Raw genomic sequence first — 15,232 nt, forward strand, 5'->3', positions numbered from 1 at the left:
AACATGTTTGTCTGAGTCTTCTATCAAAAGTTACAGCTATTTATATGAAGTTGTACAAAAACGCTTTCTTTCGCCAAGACAGTGCGTTTCTCACTGTTACATGCATTTGAATGGGGAACTCGACCGAAACAAAGTATAGGTTTTCATTATGTGTATAACTTGGAAATCTTAGCTCAAACAGCTGCAAATCCTGTTTTCCCAGCACGGGGACCTTGAGTTCTATAAGATAAATGTTTGTCTGAGTCTTCTATCAAAAGTTACAGCTATTTATATGAAGTTGTACAAAAACGCTTTCTTTCGCCAAGACAGTGCGTTTCTCACTGTTGCATGCATTTGAATGGGGAACTCGACCGAAACAAAGTATAGGTTTTCATTATGTGTATAACTTGGAAATCTTTGCTCAAACAGCTGCAAAACCTGTTTTCCCAGCACGGGGACCTTGAATTCTATAAGATAAATCCATAAACATGTTTGTCTGAGTCTTCTATCAAAAGTTACAGCTATTTATATGAAGTTGTACAAAAACGCTTTCTTTCGCCAAGACAGTGCGTTTCTCACTGTTACATGCATTTGAATGGGGAACTCGACCGAAACAAAGTATAGGTTTTCATTATGTGTATAACTTGGAAATCTTAGCTCAAACAGCTGCAAAACCTGTTCTGTTTTCCCAGCACGGGGACCTTGAGTTCTATAAGATAAAGCCATAAACATGTGTATCCGAGTCTTCTATCAAAAGTTACAGCTATTTATATGAAGTTGTACAAAAACGCTTTCTTTCGCCAAGACAGTGCGTTTCTCACTGTTACATGCATTTGAATGGGGAACTCGACTGAAACAAAGTATAGGTTTTCATTATGTGTATAACTTGGAAATCTTAGCTCATACAGCTGCAAAACCTGTTTTCCCAGCACGGGGACCTTGAGTTCTATAAGATAAATCCATAAACATGTGTATCCGACTCTTCTATCAAAAGTTACAGCTATTTATATGAAGTTGTACAAAAACGCTTTCTTTGGCCAAGACAGTGTGTTTCTCACTGTTACATGCATTTGAATGGGGAACTCGCCTGAAACAAAGTATAGGTTTTCATTATGTGAATAATTTTAAAATTTTAGCTCAAACGGCTGCAAAACCTGTTCTGTTTGCCCAGCACGGGGACCTTGAGTTCTATAAGATGAATCCATAAACATGTGTATCCGACTCTTCTATCAAAAGTTACAGCTATTTATATGAAGTTGTACAAAAACGCTTTATTTCGCCAAGACAGTGCGTTTCTCACTGTTACATGCATTTGAATGGGGAACTCACCGAAACAAAGTATAGGTTTTCATTATGTGTATAACTTGGACATCTTAGCTCAAACAGCTGCAAAACCTGTTTTCCCAGCACAGGGACCTTGAGTTCTATAAGATAAAGCCATAAACATGTGTATCCGAGTCTTCTATCAAAAGTTACAGCTATTTATATGAAGTTGTACAAAAACGCTTTCTTTCGCCAAGACAGTGCGTTTCTCACTGTTACATGCATTTGAATGGGGAACTCGACCGAAACAAAGTATAGGTTTTCATTATGTGTATAACTTGGAAATCTTAGCTCACACAGCTGCAAAACCTGTTTTCCCAGCACGGGGACCTTGAGTTCTATAAGATAAATGTTTGTCTGAGTCTTCTATCAAAAGTTACAGCTATTTATATGAAGTTGTACAAAAACGCTTTCTTTCGCCAAGACAGTGCGTTTCTCACTGTTGCATGCATTTGAATGCAGTTCTTGCACGAAACAAAGTATAGGTTTTCATTATGTGAATAACTCGAAAATCTTAGCTCAAACCTGTTTGCTCAACACAGGGATACTGAATATTATAAGATAAAGCCATAACTACGTAAATCTGAATCTTCTATCAAAAGTTACAGCTAACTTCATGAAGTTGTACAAAAAGGCTTTATTTTGCAAAGATAGTGCGTTTCTGACTATTACATGCGAGACATGTGTCTCTTTACTGTGTTTAAGACACTTTACAGGTCCCTCCCCTAATGAAGAGTAGTGAGCAGCTGATTGGACCATGGAACAGGTGACCACGTTCAAAAAGCCGCTCTGACAGCTCCAGAGGGGAGAGAGGGAGAGAGTGTGTGCAACGAGCGAGTAGCCTGACAGCCGTCGCGGTCCTGACCATGGTTTTCCTAGCCTGTGCTTATCTTGTGTATTTGTGTGAGGGTGAATTGTAAAAGCCGCTCCTAGTGCATTAGCTGAGAGCTTAGGCACTCGTGGGCTGAAGCGGAAGGGGTGAGCTGCCTTTTCTTTTGGAATAGTTTTCTCCTGTTTTCTTGGTCAGGGAGCGAGGGTTAGCTCTGTCATTTGTTTGTTCTTTTTCTTTCCTAGGGTTTAGTTAGTCTTTTCTGGTGGGTCTTAGTTGGTTTTGTTTATTATTTTGGCCTGGGCTCACCTTGGAGCTATGCTTCTTGTCCTTAAATAAAATCACCTTTTTTTTACTCACAACTGGTTTGGATGTTTGGCTTGGGAACCAGGGCGGGGATTTGTATCTCTCTCCTCCAACCTTATGTGCGTCCCTACACGCCTAGATTAGGGGCGTAACATAAATGGAGTTCTCACACGAAACAAAGTATAGCTTTTTATTTTGTGAATAACTTAAAAATCTTAGCTCACATAGCTTTAAACTGTTTGCTCAACGGGGATATTGAATTCTATAAGATAAAGCCATAAATACGTATATCTGAGTCTTCTATCAAAAGTTACAGCTGTCTTCATGAAGTTGTAAACCCTTTATTTCGCCGAGACAGTGCGTTTCTGACTTTTACATGCATTTGAATGGAGTTCTCGCACGAAACAAAGTATAGGCTTTCATTTTCATTTTTTTCAATAACTGGAAGCTCTTGGCTCAAACAGCTGCAAAACCTGTTTCCCCAGCACGGAGATGCTGAATTGTATAAGGCAAAGCCATAAACATGTTTGTCTGAGCCTTCTATCAAAAGTTACAGGTAACTTCATGAAGCTGTACAAAAACACTTTATTTCGCCGAGACCGTGCGTTTCTGACTATTACATGCATTTGAATGGAGTTCTCGCACGAAACAAAGTATAGGTTTTCATCTTGTGAATAACTTGAAAATCTTAGCTCACATAGCTTTAAAACTGTTTGCTCAACACGGGGATATTGAATTCGATAAGATAAAGCCATAAATACGCATATCTGAGTCTCCTATCAAAAGTTAGAGCTGTCTTCATGAAGTTGTAAACGCTTTATTTCGCCAAGACAGTGCGTTTCTGACTATTACATGCATTTGAATGGAGTTGTCGCACGAAACAAAGTATAGGTATTCATTTTGTGAATAACTTGAAAATCTTAGATCAAACAGCTGAAAAACCTGTTTGCTCAACACGGGGATATCGAACTTTATAAGATAAAGCCATAAATATGTTTATATGCGTCTTCTATCAAAAGTTACAGCCGTCTTGAATGAAAGCATTATAGCAGCTTACCTCAATCATGTGGTAGAACAGACACATGGGCCACCTACGTGTCCTTCTACGGCAGGAGTAGTTGCCACAAACCTGCAAAACAAAAAGAAATGATCAGGTGACATGAACAGATTTATACAGCCATAAGCAAGAGATTCTTCCTGCCTGTGGGCGTCAAACTGGACCCCCCCCCCCCCCCCTCCTTACTGTAACTATCAAAACTATCATAGTCTAAAACTATCATCTCATATCAAAACTATTATAATCACATTATCTGACTTTATCAGTTATAACAATGAGAAACGGTAAACAATTTGGCAAATAAATTACTTATAATTGTGCTTACCTGGTCCAAATGATCCACAGTCCCTTTGCATTTGTTATAATCCAGGATGATGTGGGGCTTTCTCTTCCCAGAGTCCTGGACTTGTAGCTCACGGTGCCTGGTGCTCAATAAGACAACCTTTTTTCTTTGCTTGGGGATGTAGGAAACCACAGCCTTGCCCCCCCCCCCCCCCCCCCCCCCCCCCCCCCCCTGTAGCGACCTGGACGGGAGAGACGATCATCGAATCTTACTGCCCGATTAATTTGCTCAAATCTTTTTTTTTTTTTTGACATGGTAGCATGAAACAGAAGAGCCCTGTCTCCCCATTTCACAGGCTTGTTGTCGTTTCATGTTGAGACCTGTACAGGCCAGCCAGCATCACAAGCCCCATGTAAGCCTGCAACTCCTCATCTATGTCCTTCCAGTCTTTTACTGACCTGTTGCCCCTGCAGGTTGGTGAAATGCAGGATTAGCTGCATAATGTCCTCTGCAAAAAAAAGATGGAAAGTGCTCACAGGGCTGCTGATCCTATACGAATTGCATAATGGGTTGGTCCTGGGGTTAAAATGGGGGGAGGAAAAAATGGCAGGACCTCTTCGTGTGTGGGTTGCCACATGATTTCTCCATTTTTAGATCTCCACTGGCCATCCTCCAGTCTTGTCTCTTCCTCCTGCTCTTCTTCCTCCTTCTCCTTCTCCTCCTCCGCACATGAGCTGCAAAGCTCCTCGGTGCCTGGCAAAAATTCTTCTTCGCTGTCAGAAGTATCTCCACTGCTTGTGGAGAGTGCAAAACTGCAGCAACAGCCTCCTCTAAACTGAGTGCACGCTTCATTGTGTCTGTGCAGAAATGACCACTCAGACCAGGCTGCAAAGTATTCTCATAGACTTCAAAGGTGCACCTGAATAAACATGCTATACCATACATCCAATAAGAGAGAGGAGGCACACTCTTGATCAAGAAAAAACATAAGCGCACGCCTTTGATCTCTCCTCCCCCCCCTCTCTCTCTTTCTCTCTCTCTCTCTCTCTCTCTCTCTCTCTCTCTCTCTCACACACACACACACATGCACATGCACATACATACATACACAATACCATTTTATGGTGGTTAGCTGTTTTATTGTCATGCATTTTACAAGGTAAGATAACTATGTCCTGCATTCAAAACCACTGAAAATGTCTATGGTGGTGCTGTGCCTAATATTGTGCTGGTGTATGCTGGGTAATCGCACAGCTAGCGACTGGGTGACTTTATTCACCCGCTTTGGCTGTTATCAGTCCATATCCCCTAGATATGGACCATCTCCTGCTAGATTGTTCAGAAGGTTGTTATCATCCATCCAGATGGAGGATCACTAACAGGAGCGTGGGAAGACTCCAGAATCCACTCTGGCTGCAATCCGGTGGATACAGCAGTGTGTACAGGTAAGACCGTTTAAACGGACAGCATTTATAGAATGACTATTAAAAGTCAGACCAGCGAGTGTCAATAATGTTAATGTGGTTATGTTAGTAATACACCGAGTGCTAATATAACAGCTTTAAGATGCATTTGTAGATGTTATTACGTGTTTTACCGTCTTTATGGTGCTAGCTTAAAGTTACGGTGTAAACGTTAGCTTATATTGGAATAAAGCTGTTACTGTTTAAACGATGTTAGCACAGAAATATTAGCTTCTGTCATGACTGACGAAGTTACTAGTTAATAAAGTTTCCAGTAAAGTGTTTAATCGCAGCCACAGACTGACAGCAAATATCTCGATTAGCTTCAGTGCATCTGTAATAAATATGTGCAAGTTTCAGTGCTTCGTTTAAACTGTATGATACTTATACTGACCCAGGGTCAGTGTAAAATACAATCCTAGCTGTGTGAACAAAGCCTGGCTCCTTTAATCCTGCATGAAAAACCTCAGGATGCAGGCTATTATTACTCTTTCCTGCTGGCACACCTGTCACACCTGAGAGTCAGCTAGAAACTTACAGTGACGTGGACATCATGCAAAGACTGCCAGACTCTGACTCAAGTTAACACTAAACTTTAAACGGTACCTCTGTGTCTCTGTGTGCTGAACATTTAGGATTTAGTCAGGCTGCATCTGTGTTAGTCCTCTGACAGACTGGTGACCTGTCCAGGTGTGCTCTACTTATGACTACTGGGACAGGCTCTAGCTCCTGTAATAGAAATTTTATGTTATTCTCATTTAAGTGCTTATGCATATGCTTAGTTGTGACACTGTTATAGACTGTTCAATGAAAGTTTCTAAAACTAGATGAACTTACTTCAGCAGTTTGAGAAAACAACTCCCTTTACAGGTGCTGATAACGTCAAGGGCACAAAACAGCATAACCATTGATCCGTTAGGTTTCATAGCGAGACACGTGAAGTGGCAGAGCTGACATGACTGAACTGTGATGTTTGATGTGTGTTTGCTCTCCTGTGCACAGTAATAAATAGCATGATCACAGCTCTTTCTGTGTTGCAGACTTTATTTAAAAAATTCCATGACATCTACTATAACTGAACCAACCTGGTGCTCTTCATTTATGGAGGCTGTTGAGTCTGAATGTTGGATGTTGTGTATCTCGTGTTCTCTGGGCTTTGTTGTCCTCAGTCTTTTTGCAGGATCAGAAAACAAAACCGGGAGGCGCGTAAATGTTTCTTCTCCATGATTTTTCTTCAAATGTTTCTTCTGGATGATGATATGACCGTGACACGGGATGCCACCTTTGGTCTTGTGACGAAGCAAAGCTCAGGAAGAAGTGTGATTAAATGGTACCCACATGTTGAGAAGGATGTACAGGGCACCTGCAGCCAAATCCAAGCTTCAGCTTAGTTGTAGTTGCAGAATGCTATAGGACTGAGACATCTAAGGCATCAAATGTTTGATTAAACGGATGAAAAAGAGAAGTTTTTTCCCTATAATTATCACTTCTTAAAATCTGTAGCAACTTCAAGTCTGTCAGCATGCTGAGCATGCTCAGAATGTGACAATATATTTTTGTTCAATATTTAATTTCTTTCAGTTGCAATTGTTAAATGAAAAAATATATATTCTTATAATTTAGCAAATGAATTTATCAAAAAAAAAAAAGATACATATATCTGTATTAGTTTTAGTAAATTAATTTGACACCTGTATTGAAAATACCATATTGTATTCATACAGAATCAGTATGGTATCATTGTTTGTCTGTTCACTGATTGTTGAAGCTAAGAGCTACTTTGATCTGTTTAGATCTAAAGTATCCAAAGTTGAGTTCTAATGTTTCTTCACCCCTGTGTGTGTGATATGTGATTTCCTACATGCTGGCAGAGCAGAGCAGCAGTTTGTGCTCACAGATGGTGACGGTGTGGAGAGACGGTGGTATTTCCTCAGAAGAACCAGCAGAGTCACAAAGGACACCAGTCCATCTCACCACCTTGACTTGCTGACTGATGTTCGTCTGCACTGCACAGAGGAAATCAACTGACCGAGGTTTGTCCAGTGACGTGTTATGAAATGTATATTTGTTTTATGCTTACAGATATGTTTTTCTTGACAGAGGCTCTGCAGAGGTTAGACAAAGCAGAGAAAACATGTGCTTTACATTTTACTGTGATTTATTGAGATATTTGTTGCCTGATGTTCAGCAGGAATGGAGAAATAGAATCAAAGGGAGATGTTTTTCCTGTTTTTGTAATGATGTAAGTAAATCTTCAATATTATTTATTTGCTTGGTTATATTAGGAGCGTTTCTGAGTGAGGGGGAGAGGAGTCATCATCCAGGTAAAGTGACGTGGATCAGTGGATACACTTGTCTCCCCTTTAAAGGAGACGATCCAAGTCATCCTTAAATGTTAGCGCTTTCAAATACACAAACATTTTTAAAGGACAAAAATGAACATCCAACTTTGACTGTAATACAAAATAAATCTTTGCATGTGTGTTTTCAAACTCTCAGATGGGCAGTATATCAGTCTTGGACTGTCTAACCTGCCGGAGCAGCACTGAATGACCACCGCACGAGCATGTTCCTGCAACATTCAGCATCTGATCCTTCATCTGTGTGCTTCTGCTTTTGGTAAGTAGAGTTACCCAACTCCAGTAACTCTAAACACATGCCATCCATTTCTAACGGCCTGGTTACTTCCTGTCAGTCACTTTAGAAACCATGTGGTCACCTGACCTAACACTGTTTCTTCTTCTTCCCCTTAATGTTGAAGTGTCAAATGTCAAACAGCTGGAGAGGAAACTACACCAGTGTACTGGGATGTTTCAGCAACACGTGCCAGATGCTGTTCCTTCATGGTGACATCACCAGAGACAGTCCCGCCCACCTCAGGACCCATTGATTATGATGATCTGATCCATCAAACCCCCAGCAGGTGAACTTTATTCATGACATAACACCGCAACAATGTAAAAAATTAAACAGCAACAGTCTAAATGTAAAGTGCATTCTAAAGTCCTCTTCAATAAATTGTATGCAAAGAGTCATTCAGGTCACTACAGAACCCAGAGTCTTCATCATTAAATCTCTGGTTGCTTCATTTTTTCTATCCTATATCAGATATTTTAAAGGTTAGCTTAGGTAAAGTTCCATTCTCATGGTGAGGCAAAGTGCTTTATGTGTGTGTGTGTGCGCGTGTCATGAACGGCTATAAAAGGCCTATAATTAAAGAACAAAGCGGGGTTTGAGTTCGAGTTGCGGCAGACTGTCACTACTTGTAAATGGAACGCAGCCTTCCTACGGCGGACAGCTAATAACAGGAATCGGACGCGGTCCAGCCAAGTCCACAGCAACCACCATAGCAACCGCCTAGCATGACCTTAAAAACATATTCTGTCTTCATAACTATCAAAATCGTGAAATGATTTGCAAAGTGTGAAAGTGTTACAGCTGCAGAGAGCTATGGCGGTATCTATGGAAGCTGTTTACATAGCTAATAATATACGATGTAACCATGGAGACAGTCAGTCACTTGAGCTAGCGGTGCATGTTTACTACAGTGAATAAGGTGATTGAGTGCACAGCGTCCACACTCTGCAGGGGGTAAAGACATTACTTCAATATTGTTTTATATTGATATATATTAGCCTTCTGTTGACCATCACCTCAGGTTCACCATTACAGTTTCAGATTACAGATGCACACTGTCTAAACACATTCAAAAACTCATGTCTCAGAAATAAGCACAGCTGTTCATGTTTGTCATTAGAGTTTTATTTGTAAGAAAATTATGAACTTCATATTGTGCATTAAATAAAAGAACATTTCACAACTCTGAGTCAACAGAAACAGGTAACAGAAATGTCTCTAATGTGTACAGTGTAGTGTAAGCATTAAAAGATCATAAAGGAAAAACTAACATTTATGTGAAACTAATTGTAATAAAAAATGAGCAGGTGCTTTATAGATTTAAAAGAAAGAATCTGAAAACAACACTTTTTTGGTCTAAGTGATCAAAGTAGAAAACAGAACTGATGTTCAAGAACAAACCGTAGCTGCACTAATATTACACATCTCGATCGTTGTACTGAACAGACATTGTTGCTTTTAAAACCACATGCAGTGTGTGACCATGACTGTTCACTGAGACCATGAACGCCACTTCGCTGAAGCATTCTTCTTCTTCTTCTTGCCATTAAATTGGAAGCAGAAGCAGCACGAGCTGATTTGATCTACTGAAAGGAAAAAGCAGAACATCTGAGTTGAAACCAGTCAGCTGAAATCATTAAGACAGGAACAAATTCAATGCAGTGTCTCAAGTGGCTTAGCCTGTTACAACTGTTGATACAAGCTAAATACGGTTAACACACAGTGTCAGGGAGCTCCAGTGTGGGAACTAGTGGCTTTAGGTTTGTAGTCATTTAACTTTCATCCATTCATTCATTTAATTCAGGAGGAAGAAATGCCAGGTTGGTGCAGGCTGGTTACATGCATTTGGTCCCATGCTGTCTTTAATTAAATGACTTGGTTCATTTTATGGCTGGGCTTTATGTGGGGTTATATCATGTTATTTGGGCAGGAGTACCTGTCCCCTGTTAGACTTAGAAAGTTTCTCCATAAGTAGAGTTTCTAACTCTTCTAGCACATCTGTGGCTGACAGCTTTTTGGTGGCTCTTTTTACCCCACACTGGTTGTGAGTGTGTAAATAGCCCCACTAGTTATTTTGGGTTGCAGTTAACTAGGGAGGAAGGGGTGGGTATGCCATGATTAGGTGAATAACAATTATATGTGATACATAAATTTCACAATGCATGCATATATCTCTATCAATTAAACCTGGCCTGAGGGCTGCCATTTTTTACATTCAGTTATTTCTCTTAGAAATGTTGGAACTAAATAATGAATGTGTTACAGTTAAAGTGAAACACTGGTCAGTGTAAATGGCTCATTGGGACACAGAAACCTTTAAATTAAACCTGATATCTAGTGTCAAACAATATCAAAGCTGTAAAAGATGTTTACATTCAGAATTTATAAAACTATGATTGTAAATAAATTCAAACAAGTGAGCTTTTCTCTTTGTGCTGAATATCAACACTGTGGTTTCTTAGACTGTAAGCTTTACTTTAGTGCAACCAGTTGCAGAAGCTGCCACTCCAAATGTCTTTTGATAACAAGAAAAAAATACCTTTTCAGTACACGGCCTGAAGTTCTTCTCCGACATCTTCTGCAATCGGCTTTGTCTGCTGGTTTGAAGACAATAAACCACAAAAAAGATGATTTAGTCACTTTGTCTGCGTCATGCAGCTCGAATGTGTCGTGTAACAATGTTGAATAGCCGTCGTTATCCCTCTGCTTTGAGCCTTTTATCAAAAGTTACAGCTAACTTCATGAAGTTGTACAAAAAGGCTTCATTTCGCCGAGACAGTGCGTTTCTGACTATTACATGCATTTGAATGGAGTTCTTGCACGAAACAAAGTATAAGTTTTCATTATGTGAATAACTTGTATTTTACACTGACCCTGGGTCAGTATCAACTTCATGAAGACAGCTGTAACTTTTGATAGAGGACTCACACACACACATATTTATGGCTTTGCCTTATAGAATTCAGCATCTCCGTGCTGAGGAAATAGGTTTTGCAGCTGTTTGAGCTAAGATTTTCAAGTTATTCACAAATTGAAAACCTATACTTTGTGTCGGTCGAGTTCTCCATTCAAATACATGTAATAGCGAGAAACGCACTAACGTGGTGAAATAAAGCGTTTTTCCATAAACTTCATAAAGACAGCTGTAAATTTTGAGAGAAGACTCACACACACATTGGGGGGATATTGAAGTCTATAAGATAAAGCCATGAATATCTTTGTCTGAGTCTTCTATCAAAAGTTACAGCAAGCTCTATGAAGTTGATGAGAAACGCTTTACTTCGCCAAGACAGTGCGTTTCTCACTGTTACATGCATTTGAATTTAGTTCTTGCCCGACACAAAGTATAGGTTTTAATTTGTGAATAACTTGAAAATCTTAGCTCAAACAGCTGCAAAACCTATTTCCTGAGCACTGAGATGCTGAATTCTATAAGGCAAAGCCATAAATATGTGTGTGTGATTCTTCTATCAACAGTTACAGCTGTCTTCTTGAAGTTGATACTGACCCAGGGTCAGTGTAAAATACAATCCTAGCTGTGTGAACAAAGCTTGGCTCCTTTAATCCTGCATGACAAACCTCAGGATGCAGGTTATTATTACTCTTTCCTGCTGGCACACCTGAGAGTCAGCTAGAAACTTACAGTGACGTGGACATCATGCAAAGACTGCCAGACTCTGTAATACTGTGAATGATCAGTGACTCAAGTTAACACTAAACTTTAAACAGTACCTCTGTGTCTCTGTGTGCTGAACATTTAGGATTGAGTCTGCATTGACTTTATTTATTGAGACTTTAATGTGCTAAAAGCAGGTTGAAGACAGCTCAGAAACATTTGAAGATTAAAATTTAGCATTATGGCTGCTGGTGGTTTGTAAAGCCTATACTCAGCTGTAGTTTTTGTTACTAATTTATGTTTGTTGTTGTTTAACACAGATTTCAGAAGAGCAAATATGCTTAATAGTTTAACTAGATTTCATTTGTCAGTGTGGGACTGCTGAGTCACCTGAAGAACTCATTTCATTCATTCTCCACATGATGTTCATATACAGAAATGTTTCACAGGAACTGGTTCCTCCCAAACTGTGAACTAGTGTGTTTCCATAGATTATCTCTGTATGAATGTACTTTTAAATGAAGGCAAGTGTTTGTCCTTTTTTGTTCCTCAGTTACAGTACGTGATATCTTGATATCAGGCGGTCAACACTGGGGGAAGACAAGAAGCAGACGTACTTCCAAGAGGGAGCTGCAGTGAGGACACAGCCAGGTCACTGAGGTCAGAGGTCAGAATCTGAAACAGCTCAGGTTTATATTTTAGGGGTTATAAAAAATCAAAATGTATTTATGAAGAAACCTTTAAATAATAGTCATAATTATGATTATTATAAGAAATATCAAACATTTAAGTGGATTTTCTGTTACACATATTGTATTAGCCCTGCAATAAACTGGCAGCCTGTCTTTGTCCTGTATCAGCTGGGATAGGCTTCATCCTCCCGCAACCCTGAATTGGATACATTGTATTCCAATTATGTAATCTGATCATTTACAAACTCAAGGTATCTAATCAAAATGTAAGTAATAATTATAAAATGGGAAAGCAGAAATAAGTGTGACATAAATGTAAATGTGTTAGCTGACATAGAGGACAGCTACATGTAGTCTGAAAAACCTTTGTTGTCAAGTTTGCAGGTATATCAGCACGAGACATTCTTACATAGAAGAGTCTGTTAAAGTCTCTAACTCAGCGAAGCATTATTGGTCCCGTCTGTTTGGATAAATATAGTAAGTTGATGTTTGTCCATTTATTGACACATTTTCTTAAGTGCTTATCCAGTTCAGGATCACAGTGGAGCTGCAGCTGGATATGTTCATTAAATAAACCTTACAAAAGTTAACAATAAACCTGCATCCATGTACGTTGTTGTCCACAGGATAAGAAAATCAAACTGGAACACTGTGGAACATGTTAATAAATGTTTGTGTGTTTATGCCTGTGTCTTTCACAGGAGGCACTGGAAGGTTTCCCTAATAGTTCCTGGTGAATCAAAGCAGAACCATAAAGGTTGCTGGATTGCATGATGGCCTTACCCCTGAGCAGTCATCCTGTTAAAGGAGGAACCAGTTAGAAACTGTTTTCAAAGTAGCTGAGCAGATTTCATCTCAAGTAAGCGATTAACTGTTTGTTCATCTGTTCTGCCACTTAAAGAGCATTTAAGGACGTCTTTTGAGTGTCCAGCTGAATTAATTCTACTGGCTCTCATGGTCATTTGTTATTATAGACATATTTTTCATGTTCATCCAGCTATTTAGTAAATTCTATCTATTTAGTAATATCCGTCAGCTATAAAATGTAATATAAATATAAAAAATATCTAAATATCTCCTGCACTTTATATTTTAATGATGTAAGTCTGTTATCGTGTTACATTAGCATTCCTCACATATCAATGAGATGCTGTACAGTACAATCCTACTGACGCAGCAGAGGGATAACGACGGCTATTCAACATTGTTACACGACACATTCGAGCTGCATGACGCAGACAAAGTGACTAAATCATCTTTTTTATGGTTTATTGTCTTCAAACCAGCAGACAAAGCCGATTGCAGAAGATTTCGGAGAAGAACTTCAGGCCATGTACTGAAAAGGTATTTTTTTCTTGTTATCAAAAGACATTTGGAGTGGCAGCTTCTGCAACTGGTTGCACTAAAGTAAAGCTTACAGTCTAAGAAACCACAGTGTTGATATTCAGCACAAAGAGAAAAGCTCACTTGTTTGAATTTATTTACAATCATAGTTTTATAAATTCTGAATGTAAACATCTTTTACAGCTTTGATATTGTTTGACACTAGATATCAGGTTTAATTTAAAGGTTTCTGTGTCCCAATGAGCCATTTACACTGACCAGTGTTTCACTTTAACTGTAACACATTCATTATTTAGTTCCAACATTTCTAAGAGAAATAACTGAATGTAAAAAATGGCAGCCCTCAGGCCAGGTTTAATTGATAGAGATATATGCATGCATTGTGAAATTTATGTATCACATATAATTGTTATTCACCTAATCATGGCATACCCACCCCTTCCTCCCTAGTTAACTGCAACCCAAAATAACTAGTGGGGCTATTTACACACTCACAACCAGTGTGGGGTAAAAAGAGCCACCAAAAAGCTGTCAGCCACAGATGTGCTAGAAGAGTTAGAAACTCTACTTATGGAGAAACTTTCTAAGTCTAACAGGGGACAGGTACTCCTGCCCAAATAACATGATATAACCCCACATACAGCCCAGCCATAAAATGAACCAAGTCATTTAATTAAAGACAGCATGGGACCAAATGCATGTAACCAGCCTGCACCAACCTGGCATTTCTTCCTCCTGAATTAAATGAATGAATGGATGAAAGTTAAATGACTACAAACCTAAAGCCACTAGTTCCCACACTGGAGCTCCCTGACACTGTGTGTTAACCGTATTTAGCTTGTATCAACAGTTGTAACAGGCTAAGCCACTTGAGACACTGCATTGAATTTGTTCCTGTCTTAATGATTTCAGCTGACTGGTTTCAACTCAGATGTTCTGCTTTTTCCTTTCAGTAGATCAAATCAGCTCGTGCTGCTTCTGCTTCCAATTTAATGGCAAGAAGAAGAAGAAGAATGCTTCAGCGAAGTGGCGTTCATGGTCTCAGTGAACAGTCATGGTCACACACTGCATGTGGTTTTAAAAGCAACAATGTCTGTTCAGTACAACGATCAAGATGTGTAATATTAGTGCAGCTACGGTTTGTTCTTGAACATCAGTTCTGTTTTCTACTTTGATCACTTAGACCAAAAAAGTGTTGTTTTCAGATTCTTTCTTTTAAATCTATAAAGCACCTGCTCATTTTTTATTACAATTAGTTTCACATAAATGTTAGTTTTTCCTTTATGATCTTTTAATGCTTACACTACACTGTACACATTAGAGACATTTCTGTTACCTGTTTCTGTTGACTCAGAGTTGTGAAATGTTCTTTTATTTAATGCACAATATGAAGTTCATAATTTTCTTACAAATAAAACTCTAATGACAAACATGAACAGCTGTGCTTATTTCTGAGACATGAGTTTTTGAATGTGTTTAGACAGTGTGCATCTGTAATCTGAAACTGTAATGGTGAACCTGAGGTGATGGTCAACAGAAGGCTAATATATATCAATATAAAACAATATTGAAGTAATGTCTTTACCCCCTGCAGAGTGTGGACGCTGTGCACTCAATCACCTTATTCACTGTAGTAAACATGCACCGCTAGCTCAAGTGACTGACTGTCTCCATGGTTACATCGTATATTATTAGCTATGTAA

The 15,232-nt window shown here is 39.1% G+C and overlaps 1 long non-coding RNA gene across 12 annotated transcripts; it reads left to right on the forward strand.

Moving 5' to 3' along the window:
* Window positions 1-4,833: 4,833 nt before the first annotated feature.
* Window positions 4,834-14,930, forward strand: LOC309712333. 12 transcript variants are annotated; one of them, XR_014278247.1, is made up of 10 exons: window positions 4,834-4,936; window positions 5,142-5,222; window positions 6,410-7,273; window positions 7,526-7,634; window positions 7,740-7,859; window positions 8,002-8,163; window positions 12,047-12,662; window positions 12,887-13,044; window positions 13,472-13,529; window positions 14,483-14,930. It is a non-coding gene; the product is annotated as an uncharacterized lncRNA (long non-coding RNA). The 12 variants fall into 12 exon arrangements; XR_014278248.1 differs by having other exon boundaries at window positions 5,142-7,273; window positions 14,483-14,922; XR_014278252.1 differs by lacking the exon at window positions 4,834-4,936 and having other exon boundaries at window positions 4,956-6,633; window positions 7,119-7,273; window positions 14,483-14,924.
* Window positions 14,931-15,232: the final 302 nt, after the last annotated feature.

The sequence above is a fragment of the Aulonocara stuartgranti genome (genome assembly GCF_965226115.1).
Source record: "Aulonocara stuartgranti genome assembly, chromosome: 1".
Taxonomy (NCBI): Eukaryota; Metazoa; Chordata; class Actinopteri; order Cichliformes; family Cichlidae; genus Aulonocara; species Aulonocara stuartgranti.